The sequence below is a fragment of the Danio aesculapii genome, chromosome 2 (assembly GCF_903798145.1).
Source record: "Danio aesculapii chromosome 2, fDanAes4.1, whole genome shotgun sequence".
Taxonomy (NCBI): domain Eukaryota; kingdom Metazoa; phylum Chordata; class Actinopteri; order Cypriniformes; family Danionidae; genus Danio; species Danio aesculapii.
The window spans coordinates 57,458,600-57,483,725 of record NC_079436.1 but is presented as its reverse complement, the minus strand read 5'-3'; the positions used below and the strand labels follow the sequence as shown (position 1 = coordinate 57,483,725).

The window sequence follows — 25,126 nt, the reverse complement described above, 5'->3', positions numbered from 1 at the left end:
TTTCCAGCCTGACCAGCTAAGACCAGGCTGGAAATGGCTGGAAACCAGCCTGGAAACGGCCAAAACCCCTCTAAAACCAGGCTGGTCAACCAGCTAAAACCAGCCTAGGCTGCTTTAAGCTGTTTTTTTCAGTAGGGAATCAAATGTGTGAGAAAGAAATTACTGCACATGAAATCACATGAATTATATTTGAAACAGCAACTTAAACAACACACACACGCACACACACGCACGCACGCACGCACGCACGCACACACACACACACACACACACACTCACTCACTTTTGCAACAGTAGACTCACAAACCTTCTCCACCCCAGTATGATTCCCAGTCAACTTCTCTCTGAAAGCAAATGTAATGAGTTTGCTCATCTCGTTACTGATAAGATCAATAATATCAGAAAGGCAATCAGCTCATCCAATCAGCCATGTAGTGTCGACATCAAACAGGCTCAACCACACCTTAAAATGAATGAATTAAATTAAAATAATAACAATCAGTATTAATAACGCTCTGATTGGCTTCCTCATAAAATGTATTTATAAACTTAATATTTGCCATATAGACCGAGAATAATGCATTTAGTCAAGTTTAAAGGTGAGTTGAGTTATAGATTAGCAGTATTTATTTTACACACATTAGTTTACATACAAATAAATCACCTTTTAGAATTTATGTTTTGTATGAAATGCTTTTTTTTTAATTGCAAAAGCAACAAATCAATTACAGTGTGTATGAAACGGACAAAAACACAGTATAAACCATACAGAGGTTCTTTGTTTACAATAAGGGAAATATGAATTATATTTAAAGTGGTTTTGTAAAAAAGGAGGAAAGAATCCACAACGCAAGGGAACATGAAAATGAATGCAAAATATTAAACAAAGCACAAACTTTAAGAAGTTTTAACTGCTTTCTTATTACTAGACGGTTTTGCATCAAATGTATAATTGATTAATGTATTCGAATGGTCCAGTGTGTGTTGCTCTCTTGTTGTCCACTAGATGGCGCTACAGGACCATCTGATCCTGAATGATCCTCTTTGCTAATGCAAGTTGTATTTAATAGTATTGTTATTTTAGATTGTAATGTTTAACCTGAATGTTTAGTAAAAATCCCCTGCTTGTACACTAAAAAGATATAATGATAGATGATAATTAAATTAGAAGTTTAAAATAAAAAAATACATAAATAAATTGTGCTTAAATAAATTATTCTATTACTACTAATGATAAATGGTATTTTATTTACCACCTTAAAATTTTGATGGTTTAGTTTTGTCTTTTTTTAGGAATTCACTAACATATCTGAAACCCAATTAATAGTTACAACATAAAAACATTACTAATAATAAATAATTAATAATAAATAATAATAATAAATAATTTATTACTAACAATTAAATAATATATATTTTTAAATAATAATAATAAAATAATAAAAAAATATTTACTACCACAGCTCTTTCTACTATTTATTATTATTATTATTATTATTATTATTATTATTATTATTACTACTACTATTAATAATAATAATAATAATAATAATTACGACTACTACTAATAATAGTACATAAATGATAACTAATAAAAATATATATTTATTAACTAAAACTAATTTATTAATTGATTTATTTATTAATTGATTTATTTATTTATGCATTTATTTATTTATGCATTTATTTATTTATGCATTTGTTTATTGATTTATTTATGCATTTATTGATTTATTTATTTATGCATTTATTGATTTATTTATTTATGCATTTATTGATTTATTTATTTATGCATTTATTGATTTATTTATTTATGCATTTATTTATTTATGCATGTATTTATTTATTTATGCATTTATTTATTTATGCATGTATTTATTTATTTATGCATTTATTTATTTATTTATTTATGCATTTATTTATTTATTATTTATGCATTTATTTATTTATTTATTTATGCATTTATTTATTTATTTATTCATTTATTTATTTATTCATTTATTGATTTATGCATTTGTTTATTGATTTATTTATGCATTTATTGATTTATTTATTTATGCTTTTATTGATTGATTGATTTATTTATTTATGCATTTGTTTATTGATTTATGCATTTATTGATTTATTGATTTATTGATTTATTGATTTATGCATTTATTGATTGATTTATTTATTGATTGATTTATTTATTTATTTATGCATTTGTTTATTGATTTATGCATTTATTGATTTATGCATTTATTGATTTATTTATTTATGCATTTATTTATTGATTTATGCATTTATTGATTGATTGATTTATTTATTTATGCATTTGTTTATTGATTTATGCATTTATTGATTTATGCATTTATTGATTTATTTATTTATGCATTTATTTATTGATTTATGCATTTATTGATTGATTTATTTATGCATTTATTGATTTATTTATGCATTTATTGATTTATTTATGCATTTATTGATTTATTTATGCATTTGTTTGTTTTATAATTTAATTATGCATTTATTTATTTATGCATTTATTTATTTATTTATGCAGTTATTTATTTATTTATGCATTTATTTATACATTTATCTCTGCATTTATTTATAAATAATAATAAAAATAAATAAATAAATAAATTCATTCATTTCCTTTTCGGCTTAGTCTCTTTATTAATCTGGGGTCGCCACAGCGGAATGAACCGCCAACTTATCCAGCACACGTTTTATGCAGCGGATGCCCTTCCAGCTGCAACCCAGTACTGGGAACAGGTGACAGTGCTAACTACTGAGCCACTGTGTCGCCCCTTAAATAAATTGTGCTAAATAAATAAAACCATTACTACTAATAAGTAGTACTTTATTTACCTACTTAGAACTGTGATGTTTTGCTTTTATCTTAATGGTTTATTAACTAAACAACATTTCTGAAACCAAATAATAGTTACAACATTATCGTAAAAACACACTATTAGTTTAGTTATTTACTAATACCACAGTTACTCCTACTAATTATTATGATTATTAATTATTATGAATCATTGTTATGATCAAACTGGCATAATAATACGTATTTGTTGAAGATTTATTTATTTATTTAGTAAACCTGTCTGAAATATTTATTTATTTGTTATTCTACTAATAAATAGTTTAATATTTACATATACTTAATTCAGAGTTTTTTTATTTTTTAATCTGTTTGTATAAGTAACTCAACATTTCTGAAAACTAATAAACAGTCACGTTATTACATAAACACACGTTTGTTTACTAGTAAAACCACATCTACTAATTATTATAATTATCAAAGTGGCACAAGAATATGCATTTGTTGAAGATTTATTTATTTATTTATTTGTTTATTTATTTATTTATTTATTTATTTATTTATTTATTTATTTATTTATTTATGCATTTGTTTATTTAATCATGCATTTATTTATTTATTTATTTATTTATGCATTTATCTATTTATTTATTTATGCATTTATTTATAAATTTATTTATGCATTTATCTATTTATTTATTTAGGCATTTATTTATTTATTTATTTATTTATGCATTTGTTTATTAATTTATGTATTAATTCATTTATTTATTAATTAATTTATTTATTTATGCATTTTTAGTTTGTTTATGCATTTGTTTATTAATTTATTTATTAATTGATTTATTTATTAATTCATTTGTTTATTAATTCATTTATTCATTAAATGATTTATTTATTAATTGATTTATTTATTTATGCATTTTTAATTTGTTTATGCATTTGTTTATTTATTTATTTATTTATGCATTTTTTATTTGTTTATGCATTTATTTATTTATTTATGCATTTATTTAATTATGCATTTGTTTATTTAATTATTTATGCATTTGTTTATTTATTTATTTATTTATGCATTTTTTATTTGTTTATGCATTTATTTATTTATTTATGCATTTATTTAATTATGCATTTGTTTATTTAATTATTTATGCATTTGTTTATTTAATCATGCATTTGTTTATTGATTTATTAATTTATTTATGCATTTATCTATTTATTTATTTATGCATTTATTTATTTATGCATTTGTTTATTGATTTATTTATTAATTGATTTATTTATTAATTGATTTATTTATTTATGCATTTTTAATTTAATTACACATTTGTTTATTTAATTATTTATGCATTTGTTTATTTAATCATGCAATTGTTTATTGACTTATTAATTTATTTATGCATTTATCTATTTATTTATTTATGCATTTATTTATTTATGCATTTGGTTTTTTTGCATTTGTTTATTGATTTATTTATGCATTTATTGATTTATTTATTTATGCATTTATTGATTTATTTATTTATGCATTTATTTTTTTGCATTTTTTTATTGATTTATTTATGCATTTTTATTTATTCATTTATTTATGCATTTGTTTATTTATTCATGCATTTGTTTAATGATTTATTAATTTATTTATGCAATTATTTATTTATGCATTTGTTTATTGATTTATTTATAAATTAATTCATTTATTTATGCATTTATTTATTTATGCAAGTTATTGATTTATTTATTTAGGCATTCATTTATTTGCATTTGTTTATTGATTTATTTATGCATTTATTTATTTAAGCATGTGTTTATTTATTTAGGCATTAATTTATTCATGCACTTGTTTGTTTATTAATTTAATGATGCATTCATTTATTTCTGCATTTATTTCTGCATTTATTTATAACTGCATTTGTTTGTTTATAAATTTTATTTATTTATTTATTTATTTATTTATTTATTTATTTATTTATGCTCAAACTCTGATATTAATACTCACAGATGAACAAAAGTAAACACAGGCAGACAGACAGGCGCTGATGCTGGGGGCGGGGTCACAGCTGGTTGCCATAGGTACCTTGAGCAGTGCCGGTGTATTTGCATGTATTCAAATAGCTCATGAATAATAATTTAGAAGAGCAGCCACTGCGGACAAAACTGATGCTGGTGTTTCTACAATTACAATTCACCTGTAACTCAGATAGACAGACAGACAGAGGATGTGAAAAAAGGGCGTGTCCAGACAGAAGGTAAATATTCATTGGTAATACATTTTACCAACATACATCTCAAGGATCATAATACATAATACAAGGGCCAGAGGTGAACATAAAATCATGTGAACATCAAATAATGTAGTTATTTTTAAAACAAGAATGTATATTTCTTTTAGTTTTTAATCCTTATATTCAGACACAGGTAGGCTTATAATAGTATACGTGTTTTTATTTAAGAGAAATAACATTATTTATTATTATTATTATTATTATTATTATTATTATTATTATTATTATTATTATTATTATTATTATTATTATTATTGCAGATTGATTTGACTAAAGAAACCAAGTATGAGTCTAGAAGGGATACACCTGGGGCCGGAAGTAAATAATAATTATTTATATTATTACAACAATAATGAGCCTTTTTACATTACTATGAGGCTTGGGATATGCGGTAGACGGCAATAAAATACAAATAACGGATAATTTAATGACAAAAATATAAATAATACTCGATATATTATTGTTTTTACGTTAATGTGCGGGTCACATTTTGGACGCGTATGCTACGGAAGCCGCAGAGGTCACGCGGTTTCTCATGTTTATTTCAAGTTCACTGGCACATTAGGATGTTTGTTCAAATTCGTTTTCACTTACATTCGTTTTCCGTTTTACTTTGGAGAAAGTAAAAGCCATTTAGTGTCCAGCAACACTTGAGAAGTCATACAAATATGAACATTATTCCTGTATAGTTTCTGTAGCACGTGCGCGACATTGGGGAGTGAGAAAGGGTAAGTAGGCCAATTTATTTATTTAAATGGAAATATTAACTCAAAGCAACCATAAAGTGATTTAATTGTGTTGTCAATAAACGGCATTTATCAGGGACTTCGCATTTAAGTCAGAAATTTCATTATTCTCGCTTTTAATAATTCGTAAAACATTTGTGTTTGTTGGTATATTAAATTATATAGGATTATTCAAAATAAAAGTCTTGAGTAGTTTTTTTTGTTCATTAAAATATATCCTATAATATATTTTTTATTTTAAAATAAAAAATAATGATTATCTATGCTCCCCCCTAATAATTCCCTGAAGACAGCTGCTAAAATGACATTACAATTAAAATGTAATAATTTGTTTTATGAGCAAAATTCTAGTCAGTCTATTAATGAATAGTAGATATTTTATTTACATACTTAGGTGTGTAATGTTTTATTTTTATCAAAATGTTTTTGTAACTCAACAACAAATATGAAAACCAATAATTATTATTATTATTTATTATTAGTAGTAATTATTATTATTATTATTATTAATTATAATAATACATTTAAGTTAGACATTTCACAATTCTTGCTTTTAATAGTTCGCAAAGCATTTGTGTTTGTTGGTATATTACAAGAGATTTTTCAAAATAAAAGTGTAAATTAGTTTGTGTGACAACTTGTGTTTATGAGCTTGTCAGTCATGTTTAAAGCAAGATTAATTTATTAAAAGTTTTCTAAATTTACATTTTTTCTAAATTCTATGTATGTCAAATTAAAATAAATGCATGTAGAATAAATTAGAATTAACACACTCATGCAAATACCATATAGCAGTTTTCATTTTATACATAAAGTACATGTTTTGTGTCTATATATATATATATATATATATATATATATATATATATATATATATATATATATTCTAAAAGTCTGAGAGCTGTTTGTTTACTCTATTGTAGTACATCTTTTCCAATAAAAATGTATTTAGCCTACATAATCAGACTTTTATATGTCATCAACACTGAAATAAGCTTGTATAAGTTAATGTTGGTTTATGTATTTATTAGTAACTTCAAAAAACAATGCACTACACATTACAGTATTTATTCATGTTTGTTAAAGTTAGTGAATGAAAAGAATGTTGTTCATGTTAACTCACAAATGCATTAACTAATGTTAACATGCATGCATATCAATTTCAATACTCCATCAGTAAAGGTTGAACTATGATTAATATTATTAGTTCATGTTAGTAAATGCATTAACTATTGAAACCTTATTGTAAGGTGTGTTGTAAAATGTCCATATGTCGTTGTGCTGCATGCAGCAAATTAGAGAAGTGAAATTTAATTATAAAGCAAAATGCAAACACATTTCTCTAATATGCATATAAAGTTATTTTTACATAACAACATGAATTATACACGCTGTAGCGGTCTGACTGGGTAGGGGTACTAAATTATACATTTTAAGTAAAAATAAAAATATATATTTATAAAGTTATTTCTGCATAGACTATACACTCATCGGCCACTTTATTAGGTACACCTGTCCAATTTGCTCATTAAAGCAAATTTCTAATCAGCCAATCACATGGTAGCATCTCTAGACATGGTCAAGACGATCTGCTGCAGTTCAAACTGAGCATCAGAATGGGGAAGAAAGGGGATTTAAGTGACTTTGAACGTGACATGGTTGTTGGTATTTCATAAACTGCTGATCTGCTGGGATTTTCACACACAACCATCTCTAGGGTTTACAGAGAATGGTCCGACAAAGAGGAAATATCCAGTGAGCGGCAGTTCTGTGGGTGCAAATGCCTTGTTGATGCCAGAAGTCAGAGGAGAATGGCCAGACTGGTTCCAGCTGATAGAAAGGCAACAGTAACTCAAATAAGCACTCGTTACAACAGAGGTCTGCAGAAGAGCATCTCTGAACACACAACACGTCCAACCTTGAGGCGGATGGGCTACAGCAGCAGAAGACCACACCGGGTGCCACTCCTGTCAGCTAAGAACAGGAAACTGAGGCTACAATTCACACAGGCTCACCAAAACTGGACAATAGAAGATTGGAGAAACGTTGCCTGGTCTGATGAGTCTCCATTTCTGCTGCCACATTCGGATGGTCGGGGCAGAATTTGGCATCAACATCATGAAAGCATGGATCCATCCTGTCTTGTATCAACGGTTCAGGCTGGTGGTGGTGGTGTAATGGTGTGGGGGAGATTTTCTTGGCACACTTTGGGTCCATTAGTACCAATTGATCATCGTGTCAACACCACAGCCTACCTGAGTATTGTTGCTGACCATGTCCATCCCTTTATGACCACAGTGTCTCCATCTTCTGATGGCTACTTCCAGCAGGATAACGCACCATGTTATAAAGCCCCAATCATCTCAGACTGGTTTCTTCAACATGACAATGAGTTCACTGTACTCAAATGGCCTCCACAGTCAGCAGAGCTCAATCCAATAGAGCACCTTTGGGATGTGGTGGAACGGGAGATTCACATCATGGATGTGCAGCCCACAAATCTGCGTGATGCTATCATGTCAATATGGAGCAAAATCTCTGAGGAATATTTCCAGTAGCTTGTTGAATCTACGCCACGAAGGATTAAGGCAGTTCTGGAGGCAAAAGGGGATCTAACTGGGTACTAGTAAGATGTACCTAATAAAGTGGCCGGTGTGTGTTATAGTAGCGTAGTAACCCTTTTGTGGAGCTAAAGACAAAAACAAAATTCTAACAGAACTAGACCAGCTTAAATTGCATTTGAATAGTATTTAATCTGCCCTCTTTACAACAACAAAAATACTTCATACTCATTTTACAACACAAAATATAAATACAACGCATACAAATGAATCCAGCGACCAGATGAATTAAATGTATTGTGTGCTTTATTGACAAATCAGACTCCAGTACAGACAGGTTTAAGTGATAATTGTAATTTAAATGCGCACTTGATTACTGGTGTAGTGTTAGTGAAATATTGATTTGCAGATTTTATTGTGTGTGTGTGTGAGTATATTTGTGTGTGTGTGTGTGTGTGTGTGTGTGTGTACAGTTGAAAGCAGAAGTTAACACACACTGTATAAAAAGGCACATAAACCATTTAAAAAAATGTCAGATGTTAATGTGACTAAACTTTTTCTCTTTTAGGTAAGTCAGGATTATCACGTGTTTCTGTTTATGATTAATAGTAGAATAATGAGAGAGATTTTTTGAGAGAACTTTAATTGAAAGTCAAGTTTACACACAATAAGATTATTCTGCCTCTGAAAAAGCTCAGCTGATGGTGTCAAGGTTTTGGAAGTTTCTGATTGGCTAATTGACAACATTTGAGTTAATTGGAGGCACAACTGTAGAATAGTATTTAAGGAAAAGCTCAAACACACTGCTTCCTTGTGTGACAACATGGGAAAATCAACAAGCCAGAGTCAACAATAAAGCCGAATTACAATTAGCTAAATTACACTGGGAAAAAGACTAATGTTTGGAGACATGTCCTGTGGTCTGATGGAGCTAAGATTGAACTGTTTGGCCATAATGACCAGTTTTACATTTGGAGGACAAAGGAGAAAGCTTACAAGCCTATAAACACCATCCCAACTGTGAAGTATTGGGGCGGCAGCATTGTGGGGCTGTTTTGCTGCAGGAGGGACTGGTCCACTTCACAGCATAGATGGAAAGTGCATGAGGAAAGAACATGATGTAGAAATACTGAAGCAACATCTCAAGACATCAGCCAGGAAATTAAAACTCGGCCACAAATGGGTCTTCCTAACAGACCATGACCCTAAGCATACTGCCAGATTAGGTCAAATGTGCTTTAAGGACAGCAGAGTGAATGTTTTGGAGTGGCCATCACAAAGCCCTGATCTCAACCCTATAGAGAATTTGTGGGCAGAGTTGAAAAAGCTTGTGCGAGCAAGACTAGTCTAGAAATCTGACTTGGTTACACCAATTCTGTCAGGAGGAATGGGCCAAAACTCCTTCAAACTATTGTGAGAAGCTTGTGGAAGGAGGCCCAAAACATCTGACCAAAGTTATACAGTTTAAAAGCAAAGCTAAAATATACCAAAGAAATGTGTGTAAACTTTTAGCTATCTAAAATTAATTAAACATTCTGAAAATGAAATTCTCTCATTATTCTGGCATTTATCAAATGTAAATCATTTAGGTAATCATAACGGACCTAAAATAGTAAACACAGTCTGATTTACCATCAGACATTTTTAAAAAGATTATTATGTTCCTTTTTTTAGTGTGTATGTAAACGTCTGGATTCAACTGTATGTGTATGTCTGCATATATATTTGTGTGTGTACTTATGTGTCCATTTAGGTGTGTGTGTGTATTTGAGTGCGTGTTTGTGCTTTAATTTATGCGTGCATTTGTGTGTTTTGAGTGTATTTGTGTCCATATATATTTATATATATTTGTATGTCTACATATATTTGTGTGCTTTTATGTGTGTGTGCGTGTATTTGTGCGTACGTGTGCATCTCTATTTGTGTGTGTGAAATTAATCAGCTATTATATACTAATGTTTTTAATTTCTACACTGGACGTCAGTAAAAACATGAACAGACTCATAAAAGCAGATGCAAACATTAATGCTGTTTTTTCCTCCCGCCGTCAGTGTTTGAGTGGAACGCTGTTCATGAACGAGGGAGTCTTCCTGTTCTGCTCCATGGGAAGTGATATCATCGAGTCTTCAGATGACCTCATCAGCAGGTCAGATCCATCTTAGTGTATTTTTCACAGCTTTACTGCTGAAAAGAGCATAGAAACAACATTAGTCTGTTGATTTGTGTGCTTATTAGTGTTTGTGAAAGACATTTGATATTATAAACGGCAAAAAATATGATGGTATTGACATGAACACACAACGTAACATTTGGAGAAAAACTCCAAACATTAACATGGTCTATATACTGTAGGTGACTGTGGAAGATCACCCAATAATATAATAGATCATCAAAATTATATTGCAGTACACTAATATAGTGTTATTTTTCTAAATACTTGTCATTTCATACACAAAAATCCTTATGTTAAAGGGCACCTATGGTAAAAAATCTACTATTCAAGCTGTTTGGACAGACATATGTGCATGTATGGTGTATAGACCGTCATATTGGGGTGATATTAACACACCCAGTGCTTTTTTTTTTCAATTTAACAACATAAAAACGGTGGACCAATTGGAGCGGATTTCAGATCGACCGCAACGTTAAGTAGGAGTGCGGTCCCCCCGCCCACCAGTATTGATTGACAGGCGCATCATCATATCCTCAGTTTGTTGATTCACGTCCGCCATTTTCAGCGTGAGTCGAAGCGATATCACTAAAGGAACACACTAGCTCTATTTTTAGATGCAAGGCTCATTGGGCTCAACACAAGATCAATATTCTCCACATTATCGCTCTAATCGGAATTATTGGTTGTATCTTTAGGTAGGTTTGCAAACATGTGTACTTCTCATTGAGTCTACCTTATACTTCAGCCGTTTGCATTTCTTGCGATCACAGACGCTCCCTGTGATCTTAACTAGGTGCTGCTGTACCTGACGCTGCGCCATGCGTTTTATAATTCTAAACATAGGTTTCTATCAGGGTACACACAACGGCGCGACGATTCGGGACACTTCATGTTTCTGGTGCGCCACAGAGAGTGTCTGGTGTGCCGTGTCGCGGCTTCGAGCAGCGCATCCGGTGCCTCAGTCAAAGTTAATTCAGTGTGCGTGGTTATCAGTCTCGGTGTACAAGCTCGGTAGTTGAAACTAGCACACAGTTGGCTGTAAAACTGTACAAAGACACAAATGATTTTGTACTCTCTGCTTGGTCTGTGTCCGGGTCGTACATGTACGACGGATTGCTGAACCTCTCACTCCTTCTCCTTCTCTCAGTCTGCCCAAACACAGAGCGGGTGAGCTCATGGCCCCGCCCCCTTGTTACATTGGGCGGGAAGCCAAAACTAATCTACATGTTAAGCAACACACCCCTAAATCAGCGAACTGTGGACACGCCCCCAACATGACACTTTTAAACACATTATAATAAAACAATCTGAATTGTGTTTTAAACTGAACCTAAACTGGCACACTCAGAAGAACCAGAATATTAATATTAAATCATAAAAAAGAGGTAAATTATGGGCCCTTTAAAGCTAATATTTATTGTTTAATGCATGAATTTTTCACTTTAAAAATCACTTTTAAAATCACTGTTTTAATAGGAGGTGAAGTAGGGCCACATAATTAAGTGAAGTTTCACAAACTAATTTCGAGAGGAGCACGTGATATGATTGACTGCAGCTGGCCACTCATCTACATTCACTAGTTAGCTAATCAGATTAACCCCAACTCACTATAAGTAGCCTAGCTTGAACTACTCTCTTATCTTCGTTTTCCGAAGAAACCCCCCATCCATCCCTTCTCCTAGCTCCTTTCTTCCTTTACGACGGAGATCTCTCGAGAACCACCTGATCTCATACTCCCCTCACATGCTCTATGGACCAGGCGGGAGCCCTGGGCTCAACTATCTCAGAGCTCAGGGTTCTCTCCCGGGACAGCATGCCAAACCTAACAGTTGTCAAACAATATCTAAGTTCGAACTCTTGAATTGGAAAAAAGGTCGCAATCTCGATTCAACCCCCCACACGATCTTAATCCAGCATTTCTACGATTCAGCCAATTATATTTTCCAAAATCAGGAGAAGCATAAAGGCAGTTGCACAAGTCTTCACATTGTTTTATATACGTTGTTCAGCAACATGGACACCTCCAAATGGTGTTAAAAGTCTTGTGTACTGTATTTATAAGGTATAATTCACCCCCAAAATGTTATTTCTGGCTTAATTTAATGATTTATTTGTGGCCGAAATTTTTTTTTTCTCAAAATGACGGCAGCCATGATGACATGAGCGCACTTAGCAGTGAAAGTGAAACCATAACCAAAACCGCGCACATCATTTCCATGATCACATCGCATTGTAAAGTTATGATTGATATGCATTTGATATGTTTTCTGTTTATTTTTTTGATATGTTTTTATTTCATAGTGAACACACAGTGTTGTGCATGAAAATAAACGTTTTACAATGTCAGTATAACTACTCAAGCCTATATAATGTTGAATATAATGCAAGAGGGAATCTGATCATGTCTGATTTAACCAGTGAAATAATTGATCTATTAATGTTGTCAATGACAAGCACATGTCTCAAACATAACTCAACTTCAGAATTATGAATGGTTTCATTCTGATGTCTTCACTTCACTGTGCATTAATGACCAGGACAAATTTAACGTCTAGTCCACAATTCCAAGTCTATAACATTTAGCATTTACCCATCAGTAGATCTACACATTATATTATTATAGTTGTTTTAGCATATGTTTGAGAAATAACAATATTAACAGCCCACTCATATTCACCTTTATTTTACGTCTACAGAATCCTGATCTTGATTTTAAGCGAAAAAACTTGTGATTCTCATTTGAGCCAGAATCGTGCAGCTCTAAGGTGAAGTCAATTTTCAGATCATTGTAGTTCAATAAATGTAAGTTAAATGAAATAAATATTGAATAAAATAAATGAATATTTTCTCTTTTATAACTCAGTCGAGCTGTTTTTATTGTGGTGTTGACACTTTTTGTTTTCACTTCTGGTATTATTTTCTTTTTGTATATGTGTGTGTCTGAATAATTTAATAATTTGACTTATTTAAGTGCATGAATTTAAGTGAAAGTCATAAATATTTAAAAGTAAATATATCATTAAACAGGGTATCCTTGGTGTCTTAAAAAGTCTTAAATCTCAAAAGCTAAATTTTCGGCCTTAAAAGTCTTAAATCTACTGAAATATTGTGTTGTCAGTCTTAAATCTTAATCTTAATCTTAATTTTCCTTTGTTCACGTATAGCTATCCAATCTGGCCATTAACACCCGTACACTCACCAACCATTTTAATCTCAGTAAAACCTTCAACGTTTTATTTAAAGATAGCATTTCATTACTCTCCTGACAGTAACATTTGTTTCAGATTTCTCCATTTATTCAGAAACTGACCTGGCCTAGATTTTCTATTATTAAATTATTATTGTATGATTACATGTATTAAATTAAAAGCATTTTTGACAGGACAAGTGAAAATTTCCAACTGGGATATTCAAATAAAATCTTTAGCGTTTAGCCCTGTATAAGTCTAAAATTTAATTCGTAATGGTCTTAAAATGTCTTAAAATTTAACTTGATGAAACCTGCAGAAACCCTGTTAAAATGTATTTTGTTCAGGAAATGTTTTCTATAAATAATAATTCATTTCTTTTTCTAAATTAACCATAATAACCCAGGTTTGCAATTGTAATGATGATCATTGGTTTTTATTTGCATTAAATTCATGCAGTTAATTATTTTTAATAGGGGTTTTCACCTTTATTTTGACAGGACAGTAGAGAGTATTGACAGGAATGTGTGGGAGCAGAGAAAGGGGAAGGACCTGGAAGAGTGCATGTGTCGGTGCACTTTTCACCACACCATAGGCACCGACCATGCAATTTAATCTGAAACTAAAAGTGGAAATTCAATTTGTCAGCTTGTTGAAATAAAGTTGATTTATTTGTTTATATATTTAAATAAGTACTTTTAATTCACTATAATAAGTCAGCTTTGCAGTTTTGGAGAAATACTCTGCTACTGCTTCTATTTGAATTAAACTGACCCCTGTGGTCTTTATACAGTAGATGTCTATGGATGATCACTCAATAAAATAATACATCATCAAACAAATCGCATAAATATGGTATAATATTATTGGGTTATTTCTCAAAATACTTGTCATTTTATACCTCAAAATGCTTATTTTCGAAAGTCAGATTTTAGTCTATGAGCACAAGGCTGTGTGGATATACTGTATCGTGTCGAAGCCAATATTTATTGATTTATGCATGCAATTTTCACTTTAAAAATCACATTTAAAGTCGCTATTTCAATAATAGGTGAAGTCATTTTCCAGATCATTTAGTTCAATAACTAAAATCGGGAACACTTTATTCTGATGGTCCATTTGAGTATTAGTAAGACCGTCTGCTTAATATCTGCTGATACTGCTCCTTTAACTGACTATAAGAAACTCTGCAAGTGCATGTCAGCTTACACTAACCCCAACCTTACAGTCTGCTTGTAATCAGTTAGAATTAGCTGGCATGTAGATCAGGGCTGCACAATATATCGTTTCAGCATCGATATCGCAATGTGCACATGCGCAATAGACACATCGCAAAGATATGCAATGTGGAGTCTGAAGTGACCAGGAGCTGCAGAATTGAATGCAAAAACGTTTCCTTGCTTAGAATTTGGGTCTAATTATCTACACTTCAAAATGAAAACAAGATTATTTCACTTCCCCCACTGGCAGATCATTAAGCTTGTTTTAGGGAAAAACTCTTATTTTCCACTTATTTCTACTGATTGTGAAAACTAAACAATTTTTTTACAATTGTTGGAGATTTTGAAGTAGAAACTAGACAAAACAAAGTAAGAAAAGCTCTTTTTTGCATTGTGATTATTCAATTTCTGGACCTAAATACTGTTAGACTCTCCAGAAAACCAAATAGAGCTATTCGAGCTGTCGTTTGAAACTTTATTTATATCGCAATATGTATCGCAGAAAAAGAAAATATCACACTATCAGATTTTTCCATTATCGTGCAGCCCTAATGTAGATGCAATGTAACTTAATTCAACAAACGGACCATCAAAATAAAGTGTGACCCTAAAATTGAATCAAATAAATATTGAATGAAGTCAATGGATATTTTCTCTTTTATTTTGTAATTGAATCCAGCAGTTTTACTTGAGTTTTACATGTTTTGTGTCTATTTCTATGGAGTTTTATTTTGAAAGTTATTTTGGTACATTACGTGAATAATGTAAATATTTTGCTGGCTAACTAACTAACTAACTAACTAACTAACTAACTAACTAACTAACTAACTAACTAAATAAATAAATAAATAAATAAATAAATACACAACATTAATTAATTTGTTTGTTTATTCATATTAATTATTATATATTATTTTGAATTACGTATTTTTAGTGAACTGTAATGAGCCAGGTTTGCGGTTGTGATCATGTGGTGATAATGTGAGCGAGACGTTGTCAGGAGTGTGTGTGTCTAGTTATATTGTCCCATGGGTGGTGTTTTTAGAGTCTCATGGGTCTCACTCGTCCCGACAAAAAATTCGCCCCAGAACTAGTGTGTGTGTGTGTGTGTGTGTGTGTGTGTGATTGTGCAGCCAGACAGACTGTGACCTGAGACTATAGACAGACACAAAGGTCGTTGTCCTGGGTGACATGAGGAGTGTGTGTGTGTGTGTGTGTGTGTGTGTGTGTTTAGACTCAGACTTGATTATTAATGTGAGATCAGGGTCAGCAACTTCTCTTTACTCAACGGAAACACACAGATCATAAACACACATTCAACATCACTTCAGTGTATTGCTGCTACATCTTCAGTTGCAGAACAACAAACAATAATGTACAAACTGACACATATTTTCATAAGCATATTTACAGATCTGTCTATATTTTTCTGTTTCATTTGTTAACTTTTATTCATGTTTTTTTTCTTCCTTTTTTTTTACAAACATTTAGGGATTAAAACATTAAGGGATTAATAAATCCCTTAAAAATGAGGGAAGAAGACTTAATATTCATTCATTCATTCATTCATTCATTTATTGATTTGAATTTATTCTATATTTATTTATTTTTTTAATTATTATTTATTTTTTATTTTAAATAATTTATTTATATTTTTATTTAGTTAATTTTATTGTTTTTTTATTAAAAAAAAATTTCTATTTATTTTAAATTATTTATTTTTTTTATTTTATTATTGTATTTATTTATTTTTAATTATTTTATTAATTAATTAATTAATTCATTCATTCATTTATTTTTTTGATATTTTATTTATTTTATTTTTATTCAATTGTTTTATTATTATTATTTCTTAATTCGTTTTAATTTTTATTTATTTTAAAATTATATTTATTTCTATCTATTTATTTTACTTTATTTATTTATGTATTTTTAATTATTTATTTCTATTTTTAATGTTTTTATGTATTTGAATTTATTTTAATATCTTAGCTATTTTCATTTATTTTTAACTAATATTTTATACATTTTTAAATTCTCATTTATTTTTAATTATTATTTTTATTTAGTTTATTTACTTTATTTCATTTTTATTTATTTTTAATAATTTATTTTTAAGATTTATTATTGTATTTATTTATTTATTTTTTAATTAATTAACTTTTTTACTATTTTATTTAATTTTAATTAATTAATTTTAATTATTTATTTCTATTTATTTATTTTTTTATTGATAAAATTGTCTATTTTTCTAACTATGTAAGTTGTTGCAGCCTGTGAATCTCAGGGAAGTTCATCAGCATTATAAGCATGACAAATATTCAATCTTTGTAACTATAAACTCTGTATAACATCAAAATGTGGCTAAATGGTATGTTTTCAGCATGCAAGTAAATTACTTTAGTTAAAATGTCAATAAAGAGAATGTAGTCTGGCCTGTGTGTATTCAGAAAAGCTTTACAGTGGGCGTAACAATATTAATAAAATTGTATAGACAGTGAATATATAAACTACTGTGTGTGTGTGTGTGTGTGTGTCTGTATTGGGGTGGTCTGGTTGGCACTTTCAGACTGTCTGATGTGTGCATGTGTGTTAGGGAGGTGTGTGTCTGGTTGACACATTTAGACTGTCTGGAGTGTGTGTGTGTGTGTGTGTGATGGGGTTATAAGTGTGTCTGAGAGCAGATCTTTATTAAAACACACTCAAACAGCAACGGCAGGTGGATTAGTGTGTATGTGTGTGTATGTGTGTGTGTGGCTACTACATGATCATTTAAATGTGAGATAATTTTAGGAGGAGTATGTGGATGCTCTGACTTTATTTTGACTGTAGTTTAGGACACACTGATGAATTTAAGCATGGGGTAATGAAATGCGTTTACACTGACATTGAAAGGTTTGGATTAATTAAGACTATCTGCTTTATTTATTTCAAAGCAGATGATATTACTGATATTATATTATTATAGACACTGATATTTATTCATTCATTTCCCTTTGGCTTAGTCCCTTTATTTATCTAGGGTCACTACGGTGCAACTTATCCAGCATATGTTTTACACAATAGATGACCTTCCAGCTGCAACTCAGTAGTGGGAAACACCCATACGCACACACACACACACACACACACACACAGCCAACTAAACGGCCAATTTAGTTCATCAATTCAGAAATGCCAACTGGCCCAACTGGGACTCGAACCTGCAACCCTCTTGCTGTGAGGCGACAGTGCTAACCACTGAGCCACCGATACCAACTTTTCCAGCCCACTTTTTTTCCAATTTTCTCATTTATTTTCCAAATCTACCAGTCAAAGCTCAGAGAAAGCAAGCAAACGAGTTTGAGAAACAATCAAATGACAGATTTAAGAAAGCATCTACTGGTATTTGTGCGTGCGGGACGTCCCGGGGCCCGCTCTTTTATTTTATTGTGTCTGACCAACAAAGACGCGGCCCCTCATTAAAAATACATGTGATTGGATCACAGCTCATGTGAATCAGGAGATTGAGCTGCTTTAAGAGGCTGTGAGTGTGTGTGTGTGTGTGTGTGTGCGCTAAAACACTACAGCACTACAACACACACCCGCTTGCCCCTGCCTATGGGAAACACATCCCTCCGGCGGGCCGGGGTCAGAGGTCACAGCCTGTCTGTTAAAGCAGATCCTTTATTCTGCATCCAGAAACACACACACACACACACACTCCAGAAAACACACATTCTGCAGACTCCTCAGTTTACAGCTCAAGCTTACAGTTCAGTTTGGTTCATCAGAAATCCGATTAATGGTGAGTTTGTACAGTGAATGCATTACATTTACAACATTATGTGTGTGTGTGTGTGTGTGTGTTTATATGTGTGTGTGTGTGGGGGGGTATGTGAGTAACTGTAAATATATGTGTGTGTTTGTGTGTGCATGTGTTTGTGTATTGTGTATGCATCTTTGTGTATGTGGGTGTTGTACACTGCCTGACAAAAGTCTTGATGTCCATCTCAGCTGTAAGAGCAACAATTAATAACTCGACTTCTAGTTGATCATCTGGAAAAGTGTCAGAAGGTGGATTTCTCTGCTGAATCATCTGTTGAGCTGCATCCCAATCATCACTAATACTGCAGAAGACCTACTGGAACCAGCATGGAGCCAAGACTCTCACAGAAATCAGTCAAGTTTGGTGAAGGAAAATCATGGTTTGGGGTTATATTCAGTATGGAGGTGTGCGAGAGATCTGCAACATCAACAGCCTGAGGTATCAAGACATTTGTGCTGCCCATTACATTACAAACCACAGGAGAGGGCAAATTCTCCAGCAGGATAGCGCTCCTCATACTTCAGCCTCCACATCAAAGCTCCTGAAAGCAAAGAATTGCTCCAGGATTGGCCAGCCCAGTCACCAGACATGAACATTATTGAGCATGTCTGGAGTAAGATGGAGGAGGCATTGAAGATGAATCTAATGAATCTTGATGAACTCTGGGAGTCCTGCAAGAAGGCTTTCTTTGCCATTCCAGATGACTTTATTAATCAGTGATTTGAGTCATTGCAGAGATGTATGGATGCAGTCCTCCAAGCTCATGATGGAGTCAGACACAATATTCATTCTGTTTCCACTGCAGCATGAGCACATATTCTATACTGGACATTATTGAAGGTTCAGTGAGCAGACTTTAGTCTAAGCAGAGTCAGACCTTACTGTCCTAATCAAATCATTAATAATCAAGACATGAGCATATTTTATTGTGCTCAAATAAGCCTCATCTAGAGGCCTTTACCTTTCATTTAAGCCACTTCTAATACCAAATGATCAACTAGAAGTCGAGTTATTATTTGTGTTCCTAAAACCTTTTGTCAGGTAGTGTGTGTGTGTGTGTGTGTGTGTGTGTGTGTGTGTGTGTGTGTGTGTGTGCGTGTGTGTGTGTGTGTATATGTATAAATGAATATGTTTCTCCATTTCTCAGTGAATATAGGCATAGGGTGTATTTTTGTGCATTTAAACTAATATATTAAACAGATATATTTATTAAAATAATATTTTAGTCACCAAACATATTTAGAAATTTAAAAATAATAAATGCAAGCAAAATATTGCAAAAATAAATTACTTTAAAACTCCATCTGTAAATTCTATTTATCCATTGTTATATCTATATATCTATCCAACCATCCATCCATCCATCATTCTATTTATCCATTGTTATATCTATCTATCTATCTATCTATATATATATATATATATATATATCCATCCATCCATCCATCCATTGTTATATCTATATATCTATCCATACATCTATCCATCCATCCATCCATCCATCCATCATTCTATTTATCCATTGTTATATCTATATATCTATCCAACCATCCGTCCGTCCGTCCGTCCATCCATCCGTCCATCCGTCCATCCATCCATCTATCCATCATGGCGGCAAACCTGGTATCATCATGATAATGAGATAAAGCTGCATATAATCATTGGTCATTGCTGTACTGTGAAGTGTTTGTGTTTGCATATAGCATGTAGTGTCAGTATTCCAGCATGGCTTCTCAGTGCTGATTTGAGGACCCCTGTGTTTGTCCTCTTAGCTGTCTGACACACATGCCTGACAGTATTGCAGTCTGCAAATGCATCTGCTTCCAAATGTTGAGAAAGCAGAAACTGAGCTCTCACACACACGTACACACACACACACACACACACACACACACACTCAGCCAAATCTATTTCTGTCACTTATTCTGCACTCTTTTAACTTCAGCAGACAACCACAGCGAGAGAGAGACTGGGTCATTATGATGATGTTTACCTCATAGTCATCTGCTTACTGGTGCATCATAGAGCTGGGCTAATGTTTATATATCCCTCCATGATCAGTGTAAAACTGTCAAATCTGTGTGTGTGTGTGTGACTGAAAGACGGACTGTGTGTGTTTGTGTGTGTTTTTTCTTTTGTGTGTGTGATTGAATGACTGAATCTGTGTGTGTGTTTGTTGTCTGAGTGTGTGTTTTTTTCTTTGCATGTGGTTCTGAGTATGTTTGTGTGTGACCGAAAGTGTTTTTTAAGTCTGTGTGTGTGTGTGTGTGTGTGTGTGTGTGTGCGTGTGCGTGTGTGTCTAAATGTGTTTGTGTGTGTTTTTTCTTTGTGTGTCTGTCTGAGTGTGTTTGTGTGTGTTTGCTTGCTGTATCTTTGTGTGTGTGAGTGTGTGTGTTTGTCTGATAATGTTTGTGTGTCACTGTTTGTTTGAGTGTGTATGTGTGTTTACATGCTTTATCATTGTGTGTCTGCGTGTGTGTATGTCTGTGTGTTTTTTCTTTGTGTGTCGCTGAGTTAGAGAGTTTTTGTTGGTGTGTGTGTGTGTGTGTGTGTGTGTGTGTGTGTGTCTGTGTGTGTGTGTGCACGAGTGTGTGCCTGCAGACACAAAGGAAAGACAGAGTGAGTTTGAATGAACACACACAAGAACACAGCTCCTGAGTGTGAATTTAAGCAGACACACACACACACGCACGCACACACACACACACACACACACACACACACACACACACACACACACACACACACACACACACACACACACACACACACACTCACTCCTCTCTGTCTGTTTATTAATAGAGCAGCTCATCTGCATTTGGCTCCAGACGAGCCCCGCTCTGACCTTGACCTCCGGCGGTCCCTCGTTCACCTGCTGCGCTGCATTCAGACGTCCAGCAACTTCACACGCACGCACACACACACACACACACACACACACACACACACACACACACACACACACACACACACACACACACACACACACACACACACACACACACACACTCTTTTATACACTCTCTGCTTCATATTTGCACTCACAGTTGTCTGGACACACACACACAGTCTGCACACACACTCATGATAATCTCCTGAGCTGAATTTCTGTGTGAAGCATTAAAAACAGCACAAAAAAGCAGAAGTTTAATCTGAGGATAAGCTGAAGTGTGTGTGTGTGTGTGTGTGTGTGTGTGTGTGTGTGTGTGTGTGTGTGTGTGTGTGTGTGTGTGTGTGTGTGTGTGTGTGTGTGTGTGTGTGTGTGTTAAATACTTCATATATGCAACACTAATGCTTTAATCGTTGATTTTACAAGTCAGTGTTGATTTGTGGATGATGTTGAAATGTAAACTGACTTTCCTTGTGTGTGTTTGATTTAAATTCAGTGTAAAATCAGTGTCATTCAGATTCAAAACAAATGCATGCAGGTGAAGTGTCTCTTTCAGACCGCTTTTCTGAACATAAAATGTCAAAATACGGGTTAAATAATGTTCCATCATCAAACAATTATTTGTTGGTTTGTTTGAATAAGAAAAAGTGTTCAAAATAAGTGATTGTCCTAAATTATTATATAATACATTTATTATGTTGAAACAAAGTGTGTATATATATATATATATATATATATATATATATATATATATATATATATATATATATATATAGAGTTCTGAATTCTGAAATTTCCATCGAAAATGATCATTTTTCAGTCTTCTTTGTTTATGTCGAGTTATTTCCCTTTAAAGGCCATGAAAAGGACTTTTCTTTGCCATTAAAGTGAAATTACTCAAACCTACACATTGAAACCTGATTAAAATACTCATTTCAGATGGCATTTAGAGGTTTTTTCATCTGAACTCGTCATATATATATATATATATATATATATATATATATATATATGTTAATTATTTTTATTATTAATACATAAAAAACTCTATGATCATTTATGATTATAGATGAATAAAATCATTTATTTTTCTCTATAATAAATGTATAAATGTAAATGTAATAAATATAAATGTAAAAGTCTATATCATTAAAATGTCTATATAAATAAAAGGAAAAACATTGATTGGCACCAGAACTGGTAATTATATATTAGACCAGTTTATAAAGAGCATTTGTTGATAATGATGTTCACTTTTAAAAGAAAATAAGCTGATCATTTTTTTAGAATATTACATCCATTTTTAGAGTACAAATTTATTTTTTATTTTTTGTATTTATTAGAGTCCAACAATGTTTTTTTCAGGACAATGTGTGTGTTTTGCTCTACAGTGAAGTTGTTGCGTTTTGTTATTTGTGTGATTGTGGAGGTGTGAAGGGTCTGCGGAGGTCTGTGTTCATGAGTATTATTAGGGGAGGAGGGCTTTTGTCTGCCGTTGAATCAACCCAATTATGTGTGTGTATGTGTGTGTGTGTGTGTGTGTGTATGTATGTACAGTGCTCAGCATTTATGAGTACACCCCTCACAAATCTCTCAGTTAAATTAATATTTTCTATAGGAAGCTTTACAATATTATATTAGTGCATGTACATTAGATTAGTCTGTACTGAAGCCAAATCTGGAGCTGATCTAACAAAATGACTTACGATAATGGTCCAAAAACTAGCACAGACAAATTTAAATACTATAGAAAAATATTAAATGCAAAATTTAAAAAGAGGAAAATTGAAGAGAAGCAAAAAATTTTTTAAATTTTGTTGCTTGCAAATTTTGCATGAATATAAATGGATTGTCTTTCTATTTCTAAAATACATTGCCTATATTCACTGAGACATGGATACAACTATTCATCTTCAAAATGGGGTGCACTCAGTTATGCTTTAATTTAATTATAAGAAGTTAATTTATATCATTTAAAGACAGTATCAAGTTTTCTATTCTAACAATTAGATTAGATTTGATGGTAACACTTTACAATACTGTTTCTTAGTTAATGCATTTACTAACATGAACTAATCATGAACAACACTTATTAATCATAATTGAACATTTACTAATGCTTCATTAACATTTAAGTCCAGGCTTGTTAACATTAGTTAATGCACTGTGATTTAACATGAACTAACAATGTACATCTGTATTTTCATAACTAACGTTAACTAACATGAACAAATACTGTAGTAAATGTATTGTTCATTGTTCATGTTAGTAAATGCATTAATTAACATGAATCATTAATACAATAATGAATCTTACTGTAAAGTGTGACCGATTTGATTAATTGGGTTTACACATTTATACAATAAAGACACGGTTATTGTACATTTGATTATTGAATTTCTATATCTCAATACTGTTAGACTCCACTCAAAACCACAGTGTTTAATTTCACAGTGTTACAGCTTTCATCTGTGCTTTAAATTGTATTATTTTGCGTATTTTTGTGTTGTATTTTGTGCAGATGCACTCCCCAACAAAATTATCAGACAATGTAAATTTGAGAATTTTTTCCAAATAGTCAACTTATGTAAATATGTTCATATCACAATATATATAGCAGAAAACCGAAGTATCGCAATGTCAGTTTTTTCCAAAATCATGCAGCCCTAATATATATATACATATAGTATTTAAACAGCAATATAATAAAAATAATACATCAAATAAATGTCAAAATAAGCATTATATATATATGGTGGTGTAACCTTTACAAATGAGCAGAACTACAGTCCAGACTGAAACGTAGAGGGGACAGAGCTTTCTCTGTGGCGAGTCCTGGGTTGTGGAACACCTTGCCCCTTGAGATTAGAATGGCTCCATCATTATCTATTTTTAAATCACTTCCTAAAACGTACCTTTACGTACCTTGGCTTTTTAGGATTATTTTAATGGTCCATTTTTACATTTTTCCAGGCATTTCTCTTGCCTTATTTCTATGTTTTTATATTCAGTCTTTTTATTTTTACCCTCTCTTATGTACAGCACTTTGGTCAGTCTTGTGACTGCTTTTAAATGTGCTCTATAAATAAATGAACTTGAACTATAAGTAGTTATTTAATCAGGCTATTGTAATGTAATATATATATATATATATATATATATATATATATATATATATATATATATATGTATGTATGTATGTATGTATGTATGTATGTATGTATGTATGTATGTATGTATGTATGTATGTATGTATGTATGTATGTATATAAATGTGTATGTATATATATATATGTATGTGTATGTATATGTATATAAATATGTATGTGTGTATGTGTATATATATATATATATATATATGTATGTGTATATATATATATATATATATATATATAAATATATATGTGTATATATATGTATGTATGGTATGTATGTATATAAATGTG

The 25,126-nt window shown here is 31.7% G+C and overlaps 1 long non-coding RNA gene across 2 annotated transcripts in view; it reads right to left on the bottom strand.

Annotated features, from left to right (window-relative positions):
* Nucleotides 1-8,710: 8,710 nt before the first annotated feature.
* The window catches only part of LOC130237540 (uncharacterized), a 48,225-nt gene continuing 31,809 nt past the window's right edge, over nucleotides 8,711-25,126 (bottom strand). For both annotated transcript variants that reach the window (XR_008838552.1, XR_008838553.1), the window contains exon 4: nucleotides 8,711-10,585. This is a non-coding gene — a long non-coding RNA (uncharacterized LOC130237540). The remainder of the gene's footprint in view (nucleotides 10,586-25,126) is intronic.